The sequence below is a fragment of the Zea mays genome, chromosome 8 (assembly GCF_902167145.1).
Source record: "Zea mays cultivar B73 chromosome 8, Zm-B73-REFERENCE-NAM-5.0, whole genome shotgun sequence".
Classification (NCBI taxonomy): domain Eukaryota; kingdom Viridiplantae; phylum Streptophyta; class Magnoliopsida; order Poales; family Poaceae; genus Zea; species Zea mays.
In genome coordinates, this window is record NC_050103.1 from 161,043,164 (window position 1) to 161,062,282 (window position 19,119).

The window sequence follows — 19,119 nt, forward strand, 5'->3', positions numbered from 1 at the left end:
AGGAAACATATGTGGGGTGAGGTGTATGAGCCTCTGGTCGATGATAAATGGCCACACTACCCACATTTTTGTCGAAAATAGCCATGAACAACCATTTTCAATGACACTGAACGCTAACACCTACGGATTTTTGACCAAGAAATGGTCTCCACCAGAAATCCAAGAATGTGATCTATGGCAAGGAAACATATGTGGGGTGAGGTGTATGAGCCTCTGGTCGATGATCAATGGCCACACAACCCTTATTTTTGTCGAAAATAGCCATGAACGACCATTTTCAATAATACCGAAGGCTAACACCTACGGATTTTTGACCAAGAAATGGTCTTCACCAGAAATCCAAGAATGTGATCTACGGCAAGGAAACATATGTGGGCTGAGGTGTATGAGCCTCTGGTCGACGATCAATGGCCACACAACCCTAATTTTTGTCGAAAATAGCCATGAACGACCATTTTCAATGACACTGAAGGCTAACACCTACGGATTCTTGACCAAGAAATGGTCTCCACCATAAATCCAAGAATGTGATCTATGGCAAGGAAACATATGTGTAGTGAGGTGTATGAGCCTCTGGTCGAAGATCAATGGCCACATAACCCCCATTTTTGTCGAAAATAGCCATGAATGACCATTTTCAAAAATACCAAAGGCTAACACATTCGGATTATTGACCAAGAAATGGTCTCCACCAGAAATCCAAGAATGTGATCTATGGCAAGGAAACATATGCGGGGTGAGGTTTATGAGCCTCTAGTCGATGATTAATGGCCACACAACCCCCATTTTTTATGAAAATTGCCATGAGCGACCATTTTCAATAATACTAGAGGCTAACACCTACGGATTTTTGACCAAGAAATGGTCTCCACCAGAAATCCAAGAATGTGATCTATGGCAAGGAAACATATGTGGGGTGAGGTGTATGAGCCTCTGGTCGATGATCAATGGCCACACAACCCCCATTTTTGTCGAAAATAGCCATGAACGACCATTTTCAATAATACCGAAGGCTAACACCTACGGATTTTTGACCAAGAAATGGTCTCCACCAGAAATCCAAGAATGTGATCTACGGCAGGGAAACATATGTGGGGTGAGGTGTATGAGCCTCTGGTCGACGATCAATGGCCACACAACCCTAATTTTTGTAAAAAATTTGCCATGAACGATCATTTTCAATGACACTGAAGGCTAACACCTATGGATTTTTGACCAAGAAATGGTCTCCACCATAAATCCAAGAATGTGATGTATGGCAAGGAAACATATGTGTAGTGAGGTGTATGAGCCTCTGGTCCAATATCAATGGCCACACAACCCCCATTTTTGTTGAAAATAGCCATGATCGACCATTTTCAATAGTTCCGAAGGCTAACACATTCGGATTTTTACCAAGAAATGGTCTCCACCAGAAATCAAAGAATGTGATCTATGGCAAGGAAACATATGTGGGGTGAGGTGTACGAGCCTTTGGTCGATGATCAATGGCCACACAACCCCCATTTTTGTCGAAAATAGCCATGAATGACCATTTTCAATAATACCGAAGGCTAACACGTATGGATTTTTGACCAAGAAATGGTCTCCACCAGATATCCAAGAATGTGATCTATGGCAAGGAAACATATGTGGGGTGAGGTGTATGAGCCTCTGGTCGATGATAAATGGCCACACAACCCCCATTTCAGTCGAAAATAGCCATGAACGACCATTTTCAATAATACCGAAGGCTAACACCAACAGATTTTTGACCAAGAAATGGACTCTACCAGAAATCCAAGAATGTGATCTATGGCAAGAAAACATATGTGGGGTGAAGTGTACGAGCCTCTGGTCGATGATCAATGGCCACACAACCCCCATTTTTGGCGAAAATAGCCATGAATGACCATTTTCAATGACACTGAAGGCTAACACCTATGGATTTTTGACCAAGAAATGGTCTCCACCATAAATCCAAGAATTTGATCTATGGCAAGGAAACATATGTGTAGTGAGGTGTATGAGCCTCTGGTCGAAGATCAATGGCCATGAATGACCATTTTCAAAAATACCGAAGGCTAACACATTCGAATTTTTGCCCAAGAAATGGTCTCCACCAGAAATCCAAGAATGTGATCTATGGCAAGGAAACATGTGGGCTGAGGTGTACGAGCCTCTGGTCAATGATCAATGGCCACACAACCTCCATTTTGTCGAAAATAGCCATGAACGACCATTTTCAATAATACCGAAGGCTAACACGTACGAATTTTTGACCAAGAAATGGTCTCCACCAGAAATCCAAGAATGTGATCTATGGCGAGGAAACATATGTGGGGTGAGGTGTCCGAGCCTCTGGTCGATGATAAATGGCCACACAACCCCCATTTTTGATGAAAATAGCCATGAACGACCATTTTCAATAATACCAGAGGCTAACACCTACGGATTTTTTACCAAGAAATGGTCTCCACCAGAAATCCAAGAATGTGATCTATGGCAAGGAAACATATGTGGGGTGAGGTGTATGAGCCTCTGGTCGATGATAAATGGCCACACAACCCCCATTTTTGTCGAAAATAGCCATGAACGACCATTTTCAATAATACCGAAGGCTAACACCAACGGACTTTTGACCAAGAAATGGTCCCCACCAGAAATCCAAGAATGTGATGTATGGCAAGAAAACATATGTGGGGTGAAGTGTATGAGCCTCTGGTCGATGATCAATGGCCACACAAACCCCATTTTTGTCGAAAATAGCCATGAACAACCATTTTCAATGTCACTGAACGCTAACACCTACGGATTTTTGACCAAGAAATGGTCTCCACCATAAATCCAAGAATGTGATCTATGGAAAGGAAACATGTGTAGTGAGGTTTATGAGCCTTTGGTCGAATATCAATGGCCACACAACCACCATTTTTGTCAAAAATAGCCATGAACGACCATTTTCAATAGTACCGAAGGCTAAAACATTCAGATTTTTGACCAAGAAATGGTCTCCACCAGAAATCAAAGAATGTGATCTATGGCAAGGAAACATATGTGGGGTGAGGTTTACGAGCCTCTGGTCGACGATCAATGGCCACACAACCCCCATTTTTGTCGAAAATAGCCATGAATGACCATTTTCAATAATACTGAAGGCTAACACATACAGATTTTGACCAATAAATGGTCTCCACCAAAAATTCAAGAATGTGATCTATGGCAAGGAAACATATGTGGGGTGAGGTGTACGAGCCTCTGGTCGATGATAAATGGCCACACAACCCCCATTTTAGTCGAAAATAGCCATGAACGACCATTTTCAATAATACCGAAGGCTAACACCAACGGATTTTTGACTAAGAAATGGTCTCCACCAGAAATCCAAGAATGTGATCTATGGCAAGAAAACCTATGTGGGGTGAAGTGTACGAGCCTCTGGTCGATGATCAATGGCCACACAACCCCCATTTTTGTCGGAAATAGCCATGAACGACCATTTTCAATGACACTGAAGGCTAACACCTACGGATTTTTGACCAAGAAATGGTCTCCACCATAAAACCAAGAATGTGATCTATGGCAATGAAACATATGTGTAGTGAGGTGTATGAGCCATTGATCATCGACAAAATGATCGTTCATGGCTATTTTCGACAAAATGGGGGTTGTGTGGCCATTGATCATCGACCAGAGGCTCGTACACCTCACCCCAGATATGTTTCCTTGCCATAGATCACATTCTTGGATTTCTAGTGGAGACCAATTCTTGGGCAAAATTCCGAATGTGTTAGCCTTCGGTATTATTGAAAATTGTCATTCATGGCTATTTTCGACAAAAATGGGGGTTGTGTGGCCATTGATCATCGACCAGAGGCTCGTACACTTCACCCCACATAGGTTTTCTTGCCATAGATCACATTCTTGGATTTCTGGTGGAGACCATTTCTTAGTCAAAAATCCGTTGGTGTTAGCCATCGGTATTATTGAAAATGGTCGTTCATTGCTATTTTCGACTAAAATGGGGGTTGTGTGGCCATTTATCATCGACCAGAGGCTCGTACACCTCACCCCACATATGTGTCCTTGCCATAGATCACATTCTTGGATTTCTGGTGGAGACCATTTATTGGTCAAAAAATCTGTACGTGTTAGCCTTCAGTATTATTGAAAATGGTCATTCATGGCTATTTTCGACAAAAATGGGGGTTGTGTGGCCATTGATCATCGACCAGAGGCTCGTAAACCTCACCCCACATATGTTTCCTTGCCATAGATCACATTCTTTGATTTCTGGTGGAGACCATTTCTTGGTCAAAAATCTGAATGTTTTAGCCTTCTGTACTATTGAAAATGGTCGTTCATGGCTATTTTCGACAAAAATGGGGGTTGTGTGGCCATTGATATTCGACCAAAGGCTCATACACCTCACTACACATGTTTCCTTTCCATAGATCACATTCTTCGATTTATGGTGGAGACCATTTCTTGGTCAAAAATCCGTAGGTGTTAGGGTTCAGTGTCATTGAAAATGGTCGTTCATGGCTATTTTCGACAAAAATGGGGTTTGTGTGGCCATTGATCATCGACCAGAGGCTCGTACACTTCACCCCACATATGTTTTCTTGCCATAGATCACATTCTTGGATTTCTGGTGGGGACCATTTCTTGGTCAAAAATCCGTTGGTGTTAGCCTTCGGTATTATTGAAAATGGTCGTTCATGGCTATTTTCGACAAAAATGGGGGTTGTGTGGCCATTTATCATCGACCAGAGGCACATACACCTCACCCCACATATGTTTCCTTGCCATAGATCACATTCTTGGATTTCTGGTGGAGACCATTTCTTGGTAAAAAATCCGTAGGTGTTAGCCTCTGGTATTATTGAAAATGGTCGTTCATGGCTATTTTCATCAAAAATGGGGGTTGTGTGGCCATTTATCATCGACCAGAGGCTCGTACACCTCACCCCACATATGTTTCCTTGCCATAGATCACATTCTTGGATTTCTGGTGGAGACCATTTCTTGGTCAAAAATTTGTACGTGTTAGCCTTCGGTATTATTGAAAATGGTCGTTCATGGCTATTTTCGACAAAATTGGGGTTGTGTGGCCATTGATCATCGACCAGAGGCTCGTACACCTCACCCCACATATGTTTCCTTGCCATAGATCACATTCTTGGATTTCTGGTGGAGACCATTTCTTGGGCAAAAATCCATAGGTGTTAGCCTTCAGTGTCATTGAAAATGGTCGTTCATGGCTATTTTCGACAAAAATGGGGGTTGTGTGGCCATTGATCATCGACCAGAGGCTCGTACACTTCACCCCACATATGTTTTCTTGCCATATATCACATTCTTGGATTTCTGGTGGAGACCATTTCTTGGTCAAAAATCTGTTGGTGTTAGCCTTCGGTATTATTGAAAATGTTCGTTCATGGCTATTTTTGACTGAAATGGGAGTTGTGTGGCCATTTATCATCGACCAGAGGCTCATACACCTCACCCCACATATGTTTCCTTGCCATAGATCACATTCTTGGATATCTGGTGGAGACCATTTCTTGGTCAAAAATCCGTACGTGTTAGCCTTCGGTATTATTGAAAAATGGTCATTCATGGCTATTTTCGACAAAAATGGGGTTTGTGTGGCCATTGATCATCGACCAAAGGCTCGTACACCTCACCCCACATATGTTTCCTTGCCATAGATCACATTCTTTGATTTCTGGTGGAGACCATTTCTTGGTCAAAAATCCGAATGTGTTAGCCTTCGGAACTATTGAAAATGGTCGTTCATGGCTATTTTCGACAAAAATGGGGGTTGTGTGGCCATTGATCTTCGACCAGAGGCTCATACACCTCACTACACATATGTTTCCTTGCCATAGATCACATTCTTGGATTTATGGTGGAGACCATTTCTTGGTCAAAAATCCGTAGGTGTTAGCCTTCAGTGTCATTGAAAATGGTCGTTCATGGCTATTTTCGACAAAAATTAGGGTTGTGTGGCCATTGATCATCGACCAGAGGCTCATACACCTCACCCCACATATGTTTCCTTGCCGTAGATCACATTCATGGATTTCTGGTGGAGACCATTTCTTGGTCAAAAATCAGTAGGTGTTAGCCTTCGGTATTATTGAAAATAGTCGTTCATGGCTATTTTCGACAAAAATGGGGGTTGTGTGGCCATTGATCATCGACCAGAGGCTCAAACACCTCACCCCACATATGTTTCCTTGCCATAGATCACATTCTTGGAATTCTGGTGGAGACCATTTCTTGGTCAAAAATCCGTAGGTGTTAGCCTCTAGTATTATTGAAAATGGTCGCTCATGGCTATTTTCATAAAAAATGGGGGTTGTGTGGCCATTTATCATCGACTAGAGGCTCATAAACCTCACCCCACATATGTTTCCTTGCCATAGATCACATTCTTGGATTTCTGGTGGAGACCATTTCTTGGGCAAAAATCCATAGGTGTTAGCCTTCAGTGTCATTGAAAATGGTCGTTCATGGCTATTTTCGACAAAAATGGGGGTTGTGTGGCCATTGATCATCGACCAGAGGCTCGTACACTTCACCCCACATATGTTTTCTTGCCATATATCACATTCTTGGATTTCTGGTGGAGACCATTTCTTGGTCAAAAATCTGTTGGTGTTAGCCTTCGGTATTATTGAAAATGGTCGTTCATGGCTATTTTTGACTGAAATGGGAGTTGTGTGGCCATTTATCATCGACCAGAGGCTCATACACCTCACCCCACATATGTTTCCTTGCCATAGATCACATTCTTGGATATCTGGTGGAGACCATTTCTTGGTCAAAAATCCGTACGTGTTAGCCTTCGGTATTATTGAAAAATGGTCATTCATGGCTATTTTCGACAAAAATGGGGTTTGTGTGGCCATTGATCATCGACCAAAGGCTCGTACACCTCACCCCACATATGTTTCCTTGCCATAGATCACATTCTTTGATTTCTAGTGGAGACCATTTCTTGGTCAAAAATCCGAATGTGTTAGCCTTCGGAACTATTGAAAATGGTCGTTCATGGCTATTTTCGACAAAAATGGGGGTTGTGTGGCCATTGATCTTCGACCAGAGGCTCATACACCTCACTACACATATGTTTCCTTGCCATAGATCACATTCTTGGATTTATGGTGGAGACCATTTCTTGGTCAAAAATCCGTACGTGTTAGCCTTCAGTGTCATTGAAAATGGTCGTTCATGGCTATTTTCGACAAAAATTAGGGTTGTGTGGCCATTGATCATCGACCAGAGGCTCATACACCTTACCCCACATATGTTTCCTTGCCGTAGATCACATTCATGGATTTCTGGTGGAGACCATTTCTTGGTCAAAAATCAGTAGGTGTTAGCCTTCGGTATTATTGAAAATAGTCGTTCATGGCTATTTTCGACAAAAATGGGGGTTGTGTGGCCATTGATCATCGACCAGAGGCTCAAACACCTCACCCCACATATGTTTCCTTGCCATAGATCACATTCTTGGATTTTTGGTGGAGACCATTTCTTGGTCAAAAATCCGTAGGTGTTAGCCTCTAGTATTATTGAAAATGGTCGCTCATGGCTATTTTCATAAAAAATGGGGGTTGTGTGGCCATTTATCATCGACTAGAGGCTCATAAACCTCACCCCACATATGTTTCCTTGCCATAGATCACATTCTTGGATTTCTGGTGGAGACCATTTCTTGGTCAAAAACTTGTATGTGTTAGCCTTCGGTATTATTGAAAATGGTCGTTCTTGGCTATTTTCGGCAAAATGAGGGTTGTGTGGCCATTGGTCATCGACCAGAGGCTCGGACACCTCACCCCACATATGTTTCCTTGTCATAGATCACATTCTTGGATTTCTGGTGGAGACCATTCTTGGGCAAAAATCCAAATGTGTTAGCCTTTGGTATTTTTGAAAATGGTCATTCATGGCTATTTTCGACAAAAATGGGGGTTGTGTGGCCATTGATCTTCGACCAGAGGCTCATACACCTCACTACACATATGTTTCCTTGCCATAGATCACATTCTTGGATTTATGGTGGAGACCATTTCTTGGTCAAAAATCCGTAGGTGTTAGCCTTCAGTGTCATTGAAAATGGTCGTTCATGGCTATTTCGACAAAAAATAGGGTTGTGTGGCCATTGATCGTCGACCAGAGGCTCATACACCTCACCCCACATATGTTTCCTTGCTGTAGATCACATTCTTGGATTTCTGGTAGAGACCATTTCTTGGTCAAAAATCCGTAGGTGTTAGCCTTCGGTATTATTGAAAATGGTCGTTCATGTCTATTTTCGACAAAAATGGGGGTTGTGTGGCCATTGATCATCGACCAGAGGCTCATACACCTCACCCCACATATGTTTCCTTGCCATAGATCACATTCTTGGATTTCTGGTGGAGACCATTTCTTGGTCAAAAATCCGTAGGTGTTAGCCTCTAGTATTATTGAAAATGGTCGCTCATGGCTATTTTCATAAAAAATGGGGGTTGTGTGGCCATTTATCATCGACTAGAGGCTCATAAACCTCACCCCACATATGTTTCCTTGCCATAGATCACATTCTTGGATTTCTGGTGGAGACCATTTCTTGGTCAAAAACTCGTACGTGTTAGCCTTCGGTATTATTGAAAATGGTCGTTCATGGCTATTTTCGGCAAAATGGGGGTTGTGTGGCCATTGATCATCGACCAGAGGCTCGTACACCTCACCCCACATATGTTTCCTTGCCATAGATCACATTCTTGGATTTCTGGTGGAGACCATTTCTTGGGCAAAAATTCGTAGGTGTTAGCCTTCGATATTATTGAAAATGGTCGTTCATGGCTATTTTTGACAAAAATGGGGGTTCTTTGGCCATTGATCATGGACTAGAGGCTCATACACCTCACCCCACATATTTTTCCTTTCCATAGATCACATTTTTGGATATCTGGTGGAGACCATTTCTTGGTCAAAAATCCGTAGGTGTTAGCCTTCGGTATTATTGAAAATGGTCGTTCATGGCTATTTCCATCAAAAATGAGGGTTGTGTGGCCAAATTTATCATCGACCAGAGGCTCGTACACCTCACCCCACATATGTTTCCTTGCTATGGATCACATTCTTGGATTTCTGGTGGAGACCATTTCTTGGTCAAAAATTCGTACGTGTTAGCCTTCAGTATTATTGAAAATGATCGTTCATGGCTATTTTCGACAAAATGGGGGTTGTGTGGCTATTGATCATCGACCAGAGGCTCGTACACCTCACCCCAGATATGTTTCCTTGCCATAGATCACATTCTTGGATTTCTAGTGGAGACCATTTCTTGGGCAAAAATCCGAATGTGTTAGCCTTCGGTATTATTGAAAATTGTCATTCATGGCTATTTTCGACAAAAATGGGGGTTGTGTGGCCATTGATCATCGACCAGAGGCTCGTACACATCACCCGACATAGGTTTTCTTGCCATAGATCACATTCTTGGATTTCTGGTGGAGACCATTTCTTAGTCAAAAATCCGTTGGTGTTAGCCTTCGGTATTATTGAAAATGGTCGTTCATTGCTATTTTCGACTAAAATGGGGGTTGTGTGGCCATTTATCATCGACCAGAGGCTCGTACACCTCACCCCACATATGTTTCCTTGCCATAGATCACATTCTTGGATTTCTGGTGGAGACCATTTATTGGTCAAAAAATCTGTACGTGTTAGCCTTCAGTATTATTGAAAATGGTCATTCATGGCTATTTTCGACAAAAATGGGGGTTGTGTGGCCATTGATCATCGACCAGAGGCTCATAAACCTCACCCCACATATGTTTCCTTGCCATAGATCACATTCTTTGATTTTTGGTGGAGACCATTTCTTGGTCAAAAATCTGAATGTTTTAGCCTTCGGTACTATTGAAAATGGTCGTTCAATGCTATTTTCGACAAAAATGGGGGTTGTGTGGCCATTGATATTCGACCAAAGGCTCATACACCTCACTACACATGTTTCCTTTCCATAGATCACATTCTTGGATTTATGGTGGAGACCATTTCTTGGTCAAAAATCCGTAGGTGTTAGGGTTCAGTGTCATTGAAAATTGTCGTTCATGGCTATTTTCGACAAAAATGGGGTTTGTGTGGCCATTGATCATCGACCAGAGGCTCGTACACTTCATCCCACATATGTTTTCTTGCCATAGATCACATTCTTGGATTTCTGGTGGGGACCATTTCTTGGTCAAAAATCCGTTGGTGTTAGCCTTCGGTACTATTGAAAATGGTCGTTCATGGCTATTTTCGACAAAAATGGGGGTTGTGTGGCAATTTATCGTCGACCAGAGGCTCATACACCCCACCCCACATATGTTTCCTTGCCATAGATCACATTCTTAGATTTCTGCTGGAGACCATTTGTTGGTAAAAAATCCGTAGGTGTTAGCCTCTGGTATTATTGAAAATGGTCGTTCATGGCTATTTTCATCAAAAATGGGGGTTGTGTGGCCATTTATCATCGACCAGAGTCTCGTACACCTCACCCCACATATGTTTCCTTGCCATAGATCACATTCTTGGATTTCTGGTGGAGACCATTTCTTGGTCAAAAATTCGTACGTGTTAGCCTTCGGTATTATTGAAAATGGTCGTTCATGGCTATTTTCGACAAAATTGGGGTTGTGTGGCCATTGATCATCGACCAGAGGCTCGTACACCTCACCCCACATATGTTTCCTTGCCATAAATAACATTCTTGGATTTCTGGTGGAGACCATTTCTTGGGCAAAAATCCATAGGTGTTAGCCTTCAGTGTCATTGAAAATGGTCGTTCATGGCTATTTTCGACAAAAATGGGGGTTGTGTGGACATTGATCATCGACTAGAGGCTCGTACACTTCACCCCACATATGTTTTCTTGCCATATATCACATTCTTGGATTTCTGGTGGAGACCATTTCTTGGTCAAAAATCTGTTGGTGTTAGCCTTCGGTATTATTGAAAATGGTCGTTCATGGCTATTTTTGACTGAAATGGGAGTTGTGTGGCCATTTATCATCGACCAGAGGCTCATACACCTCACCCCACATATGTTTCCTTGCCATAGATCACATTCTTGGATATCTGGTGGAGACCATTTCTTGGTCAAAAATCCGTACGTGTTAGCCTTCGGTATTATTGAAAAATTCATGGCTATTTTCGACAAAAATGGGGTTTGTGTGGCCATTGATCATCGACCAAAGGCTCGTACACCTCACCCCACATATGTTTCCTTGCCATAGATCACATTCTTTGATTTCTGGTGGAGACCATTTCTTGGTCAAAAATCCGAATGTGTTAGCCTTCGGAACTATTGAAAATGGTCGTTCATGGCTATTTTCGACAAAAATGGTGGTTGTGTGGCCATTGATATTGGACCAGAGGCTCATACACCTCACTACACATATGTTTCCTTGCCATAGATCACATTCTTGGATTTATGGTGGAGACCATTTCTTGGTCAAAAATCCGTAGGTGTTAGCCTTCAGTGTCATTGAAAATGGTCGTTCATGGCTATTTTCGACAAAAAATAGGGTTGTGTGGCCATTGATCGTCGACCAGAGGCTCATACACCTCACCCCACATATGTTTCCTTGCCGTAGATCACATTCTTGGATTTCTGGTGGAGACCATTTCTTGGTCAAAAATCCGTAGGTGTTAGCCTTCGGTATTATTGAAAATGGTCGTTCATGGCTATTTTCGACAAAAATGGGGGTTGTGTGGCCAAATTTATCATCGACCAGAGGCTCATACACCTCACCCCACATATGTTTCCTTGCCATAGATCACATTCTTGGATTTCTGGTGGACACCATTTCTTGGTCAAAAATTCGTACGTGTTAGCCTTCAGTATTATTGAAAATGATCGTTCATGGCTATTTTCGACAAAATGGGGGTTGTGTGGCTATTGATCATCGACCAGAGGCTCGTACACCTCACCCCAGATATGTTTCCTTGCCATAGATCACATTCTTGGATTTCTAGTGGAGACCATTTCTTGGGCAAAAATCCGAATGTGTTAGCCTTCGGTATTATTGAAAATTGTCATTCATGGCTATTTTCGACAAAAATGGGGGTTGTGTGGCCATTGATCATCGACCAGAGGCTCGTACACATCACCCGACATAGGTTTTCTTGCCATAGATCACATTCTTGGATTTCTGGTGGAGACCATTTCTTAGTCAAAAATCCGTTGGTGTTAGCCTTCGGTATTATTGAAAATGGTCGTTCATTGCTATTTTCGACTAAAATGGGGGTTGTGTGGCCATTTATCATCGACCAGAGGCTCGTACACCTCACCCCACATATGTTTCCTTGCCATAGATCACATTCTTGGATTTTTGGTGGAGACCATTTATTGGTCAAAAAATCTGTACGTGTTAGCCTTCAGTATTATTGAAAATGGTCATTCATGGCTATTTTCGACAAAAATGGGGGTTGTGTGGCCATTGATCATCGACCAGAGGCTCATAAACCTCACCCCACATATGTTTCCTTGCCATAGATCACATTCTTTGATTTCTGGTGGAGACCATTTCTTGGTCAAAAATCTGAATGTTTTAGCCTTCGGTACTATTGAAAATGGTCGTTCAATGCTATTTTCGACAAAAATGGGGGTTGTGTGGCCATTGATATTCGACCAAAGGCTCATACACCTCACTACACATGTTTCCTTTCCATAGATCACATTCTTGGATTTATGGTGGAGACCATTTCTTGGTCAAAAATCCGTAGGTGTTAGGGTTCAGTGTCATTGAAAATGGTCGTTCATGGCTATTTTCGACAAAAATGGGGTTTGTGTGGCCATTGATCATCGACCAGAGCTCGTACACTTCATCCCACATATGTTTTCTTGCCATAGATCACATTCTTGGATTTCTGGTGGGGACCATTTCTTGGTCAAAAATCCGTTGGTGTTAGCCTTCGGTATTATTGAAAATGGTCGTTCATGGCTATTTTCGACAAAAATGGGGGTTGTGTGGCAATTTATCGTCGACCAGAGGCTCATACACCCCACCCCACATATGTTTCCTTGCCATAGATCACATTCTTAGATTTCTGCTGGAGACCATTTGTTGGTAAAAAATCCGTAGGTGTTAGCCTCTGGTATTATTGAAAATGGTCCTTCATGGCTATTTTCATCAAAAATGGGGGTTGTGTGGCCATTTATCATCGACCAGAGTCTCGTACACCTCACCCCACATATGTTTCCTTGCCATAGATCACATTCTTGGATTTCTGGTGGAGACCATTTCTTGGTCAAAAATTCGTACGTGTTAGCCTTCGGTATTATTGAAAATGGTCGTTCATGGCTATTTTCGACAAAATTGGGGTTGTGTGGCCATTGATCATCGACCAGAGGCTCGTACACCTCACCCCACATATGTTTCCTTGCCATAAATAACATTCTTGGATTTTTGGTGGAGACCATTTCTTGGGCAAAAATCCATAGGTGTTAGCCTTCAGTGTCATTGAAAATGGTCGTTCATGGCTATTTTCGACAAAAATGGGGGTTGTGTGGACATTGATCATCGACTAGAGGCTCGTACACTTCACCCCACATATGTTTTCTTGCCATATATCACATTCTTGGATTTCTGGTGGAGACCATTTCTTGGTCAAAAATCTGTTGGTGTTAGCCTTCGGTATTATTGAAAATGGTCGTTCATGGCTATTTTTGACTGAAATGGGAGTTGTGTGGCCATTTATCATCGATCAGAGGCTCATACACCTCACCCCACATATGTTTCCTTGCCATAGATCACATTCTTGGATATCTGGTGGAGACCATTTCTTGGTCAAAAATCCGTACGTGTTAGCCTTCGGTATTATTGAAAAATTCATGGCTATTTTCGACAAAAATGGGGTTTGTGTGGCCATTGATCATCGACCAAAGGCTCGTACACCTCACCCCACATATGTTTCCTTGCCATAGATCACATTCTTTGATTTCTGGTGGAGACCATTTCTTGGTCAAAAATCCGAATGTGTTAGCCTTCGGAACTATTGAAAATGGTCGTTCATGGCTATTTTCGACAAAAATGGTGGTTGTGTGGCCATTGATATTGGACCAGAGGCTCATACACCTCACTACACATATGTTTCCTTGCCATAGATCACATTCTTGGATTTATGGTGGAGACCATTTCTTGGTCAAAAATCCGTAGGTGTTAGCCTTCAGTGTCATTGAAAATGGTCGTTCATGGCTATTTTCGACAAAAAATAGGGTTGTGTGGCCATTGATCGTCGACCAGAGGCTCATACACCTCACCCCACATATGTTTCCTTGCCGTAGATCACATTCTTGGATTTCTGGTGGAGACCATTTCTTGGTCAAAAATCCGTAGGTGTTAGCCTTCGGTATTATTGAAAATGGTCGTTCATGGCTATTTTCGACAAAAATGGGGGTTGTGTGGCCATTGATCATCGACCAGAGGCTCATACACCTCACCCCACATATGTTTCCTTGCCATAGATCACATTCTTGGATTTCTGGTGGACACCATTTCTTGGTCAAAAATCCGTAGGTGTTAGCCTCTAGTATTATTGAAAATGGTCGCTCATGGCTATTTTCATAAAAAATGTGGGTTGTGTGGCCATTTATCATCGACTAGAGGCTCATAAACCTCACACTACATATGTTTCCTTGCCATAGATCACATTCTTGGATTTCTGGTGGAGACCATTTCTTGGTCAAAAACTCATACGTGTTAGCCTTCGGTATTATTGAAAATGGTCGTTCATGGCTATTTTCGGCAAAATGGGGGTTGTGTGGCCATTGATCATCGACCAGAGGCTCGTACACCTCACCCCACATATGTTTCCTTGCCATAGATCACATTCTTGGATTTCTGGTGGAGACTATTTCTTAGGCAAAAATCTGAATGTGTTAGCCTTTGGTATTTTTGAAAATGGTCATTCATGGCTATTTTCGACAAAAATGGGGGTTGTGTGGCCATTTATCGTCGACCAGAGGCTCATACACCCCACCCCACATATGTTTCCTTGCCATAGATCACATTCTTGGATTTCTGCTGGAGACCATTTCTTGGTAAAAAATCCGTAGGTGTTAGCCTCTGGTATTATTGAAAATGGTCGTTCATGGCTATTTTCATCAAAAATGGGGGTTGTGTGGCCATTTATCATCGACCAGAGTCTCGTACACCTCACCCCACATATGTTTCCTTGCCATAGATCACATTCTTGGATTTCTGGTGGAGACCATTTCTTGGTCAAAAATTCGTACGTGTTAGCCTTCGGTATTATTGAAAATGGTCGTTCATGGCTATTTTCGACAAAATTGGGGTTGTGTGGCCATTGATCATCGACCAGAGGCTCGTACACCTCACCCCACATATGTTTCCTTGCCATAGATAACATTCTTGGATTTCTGGTGGAGACCATTTCTTGGGCAAAAATCCATAGGTGTTAGCCTTCAGTGTCATTGAAAATGGTCGTTCATGGCTATTTTCGACAAAAATGGGGGTTGTGTGGACATTGATCATCGACTAGAGGCTCGTACACTTCACCCCACATATGTTTTCTTGCCATATATCACATTCTTGGATTTCTGGTGGAGACCATTTCTTGGTCAAAAATCTGTTGGTGTTAGCCTTCGGTATTATTCAAAATGGTCATTCATGGCTATTTTTGACTGAAATGGGAGTTGTGTGGCCATTTATCATCGACCAGAGGCTCATACACCTCACCCCACATATGTTTCCTTGCCATAGATCAGATTCTTGGATATCTGGTGGAGACCATTTCTTGGTCAAAAATCCGTACGTGTTAGCCTTCGGTATTATTGAAAAATTCATGGCTATTTTCGACAAAAATGGGGTTTGTGTGGCCATTGATCATCGACCAAAGGCTCGTACACCTCACCCCACATATGTTTCCTTGCCATAGATCACATTCTTTGATTTCTGGTGGAGACCATTTCTTGGTCAAAAATCCGAATGTGTTAGCCTTCGGAACTATTGAAAATGGTCGTTCATGGCTATTTTCGACAAAAATGGTGGTTGTGTGGCCATTGATATTGGACCAGAGGCTCATACACATCACTACACATATGTTTCCTTGCCATAGATCACATTCTTGGATTTATGGTGGAGACCATTTCTTGGTCAAAAATCCGTAGGTGTTAGCCTTCAGTGTCATTGAAAATGGTCGTTCATGGCTATTTTCGACAAAAATTAGGGTTGTGTGGCCATTGATCGTCGACCAGAGGCTCATACACCTCACCCCACATATGTTTCCTTGCCGTAGATCACATTCTTGGATTTCTGGTGGAGTCCATTTCTTGGTCAAAAATCCGTAGGTGTTAGCCTTCGGTATTATTGAAAATGGTCGTTCATGGCTATTTTCGACAAAAATGGGGGTTGTGTGGCCATTGATCATCGACCAGAGGCTCATACACCTCACCCCACATATGTTTCCTTGCCATAGATCACATTCTTGGATTTCAGGTGGACACCATTTCTTGGCCAAAAATCCGTAGGTGTTAGCCTCTAGTATTATTGAAAATGGTCGCTCATGGCTATTTTCATAAAAAATGTGGGTTGTGTGGCCATTTATCATCGACTAGAGGCTCATAAACCTCACACTACATATGTTTCCTTGCCATAGATCACATTCTTGGATTTCTGGTGGAGACCATTTCTTGGTCAAAAACTCATACGTGTTAGCCTTCGGTATTATTGAAAATGGTCGTTCATGGCTATTTTCGGCAAAATGGGGGTTGTGTGGCCATTGATCATCGACCAGAGGCTCGTACACCTCACCCCACATATGTTTCCTTGCCATAGATCACATTCTTGGATTTCTGGTGGAGACTATTTCTTAGGCAAAAATCTGAATGTGTTAGCCTTTGGTATTTTTGAAAATGGTCATTCATGGCTATTTTCGACAAAAATGGGGGTTGTGTGGCCATTGATCTTCGACCAGAGGCTCATACACCTCACTACACATATGTTTCCTTGCCATAGATCACATTCTTGGATTTATGGTGGAGACCATTTCTTGGTCAAAAATCCGTAGGTGTTAGCCTTCAGTGTCATTGAAAATGGTCGTTCATGGCTATTTTCGACAAAAATTAGGGTTGTGTGGCCATTGATCGTCGACCAGAGGCTCATACACCTCACCCCACATATGTTTCCTTGCCGTAGATCACATTCTTGGATTTCTGGTGGAGACCATTTCTTGGTCAAAAATCCGTAGGTGTTAGCCCTCGGTATTATTAAAAATGGTCATTCATGGCTATTTTCGACAAAAATGGGGGTTGTGTGGCCATTGATCATCGACCAGAGGCTCAAACACCTCACCCCACATATGTTTCCTTGCCATAGATCACATTCTTGGATTTCTGGTGGAGACCATTTCTTGGTCAAAAATCCGTAGGTGTTAGCCTCTAGTATTATTGAAAATGGTCGCTCATGGCTATTTTCATAAAAAATGGGGGTTGTGTGGCCATTTATCATCGACTAGAGGCTCATAAACCTCACCCCACATATGTTTTCTTACCATAGATCACATTCTTGGATTTCTGGTGGAGACCATTTCTTGGTCAAAAACTCGTACGTGTTAGCCTTCGGTATTATTGAAAATCGTCGTTCATGGCTATTTTCGGCAAAATGGGGGTTGTGTGGCCATTGATCATCGACCAGAGGCTCGTACACCTCACCCCACATATGTTTCCTTGCCATAGATCACATTCTTGGATTTCTGGTGGAGACCATTTCTTGGGCAAAAATTCGTAGGTGTTAGCCTTCGATATTATTGAAAATGGTCGTTCATGGCTATTTTTGACAAAAATGGGGGTTCTTTGGCCATTGATCATGGACTAGAGGCTCATATACCTCACCCCACATATTTTTCCTTTCCATAGATCACATTTTTGGATATCTGGTGGAGACCATTTCTTGGTCAAAAATCCGTAGGTGTTAGCCTTCGGTATTATTGAAAATGGTCGTTCATGGCTATTTTCATCAAAAATGAGGGTTGTGTGGCCATTTATCATCGACCAGAGGCTCGTACACCTCACCCCACATATGTTTCCTTGCTATATATCACATTCTTGGATTTCTGGTGGAGACCATTTCTTGGTCAAAAATTCGTACGTGTTAGCCTTCAGTATTATTGAAAATGATCGTTCATGGCTATTTTCGACAAAATGGGGGTTGTGTGGCCATTTATCATCGACCAGAGGCTCGTACACCTCACCCCAGATATGTTTCCTTGCCATAGATCACATTCTTGGATTTCTAGTGGAGACCATTTCTTGGGCAAAAATCCGAATGTGTTAGCCTTCGGTATTATTGAAAATTGTCATTCATGGCTATTTTCGACAAAAATGGGGGTTGTGTGGCCATTGATCATCGACCAGAGGCTCGTACACATCACCCGACATAGGTTTTCTTGCCATAGATCACATTCTTGGATTTCTGGTGGAGACCATTTCTTAGTCAAAAATCCGTGGGTGTTAGCCTTCGGTATTATTGAAAATGGTCGTTCATTGCTATTTTCGACTAAAATGGGGGTTGTGTGGCCATTTATCATCGACCAGAGGCTCGTACACCTCACCCCACATATGTTTCCTTGCCATAGATCACATTCTTGGATTTCTGGTGGAGACCATTTATTGGTCAAAAAATCTGTACGTGTTAGCCTTCAGTATTATTGAAAATGGTCATTCATGGCTATTTTCGACAAAAATGGGGGTTGTGTGGCCATTGATCATCGACCAGAGGCTCATAAACCTCACCCCACATATGTTTCCTTGCCATAGATCACATTCTTTGATTTCTGGTGGAGACCATTTCTTGGTCAAAAATCTGAATGTTTTAGCCTTCGGTACTATTGAAAATGGTCGTTCATGGCTATTTTCGACAAAAATGGGGGTTGTGTGGCCATTGATATTCGACCAAAGGCTCATACACCTCACTACACATGTTTCCTTTCCATAGATCACATTCTTGGATTTATGGTGGAGACCATTTCTTGGTCAAAAATCCGTAGGTGTTAGGGTTCAGTGTCATTGAAAATGGTCGTTCATGGCTATTTTCGACAAAAATGGGGTTTGTGTGGCCATTGATCATC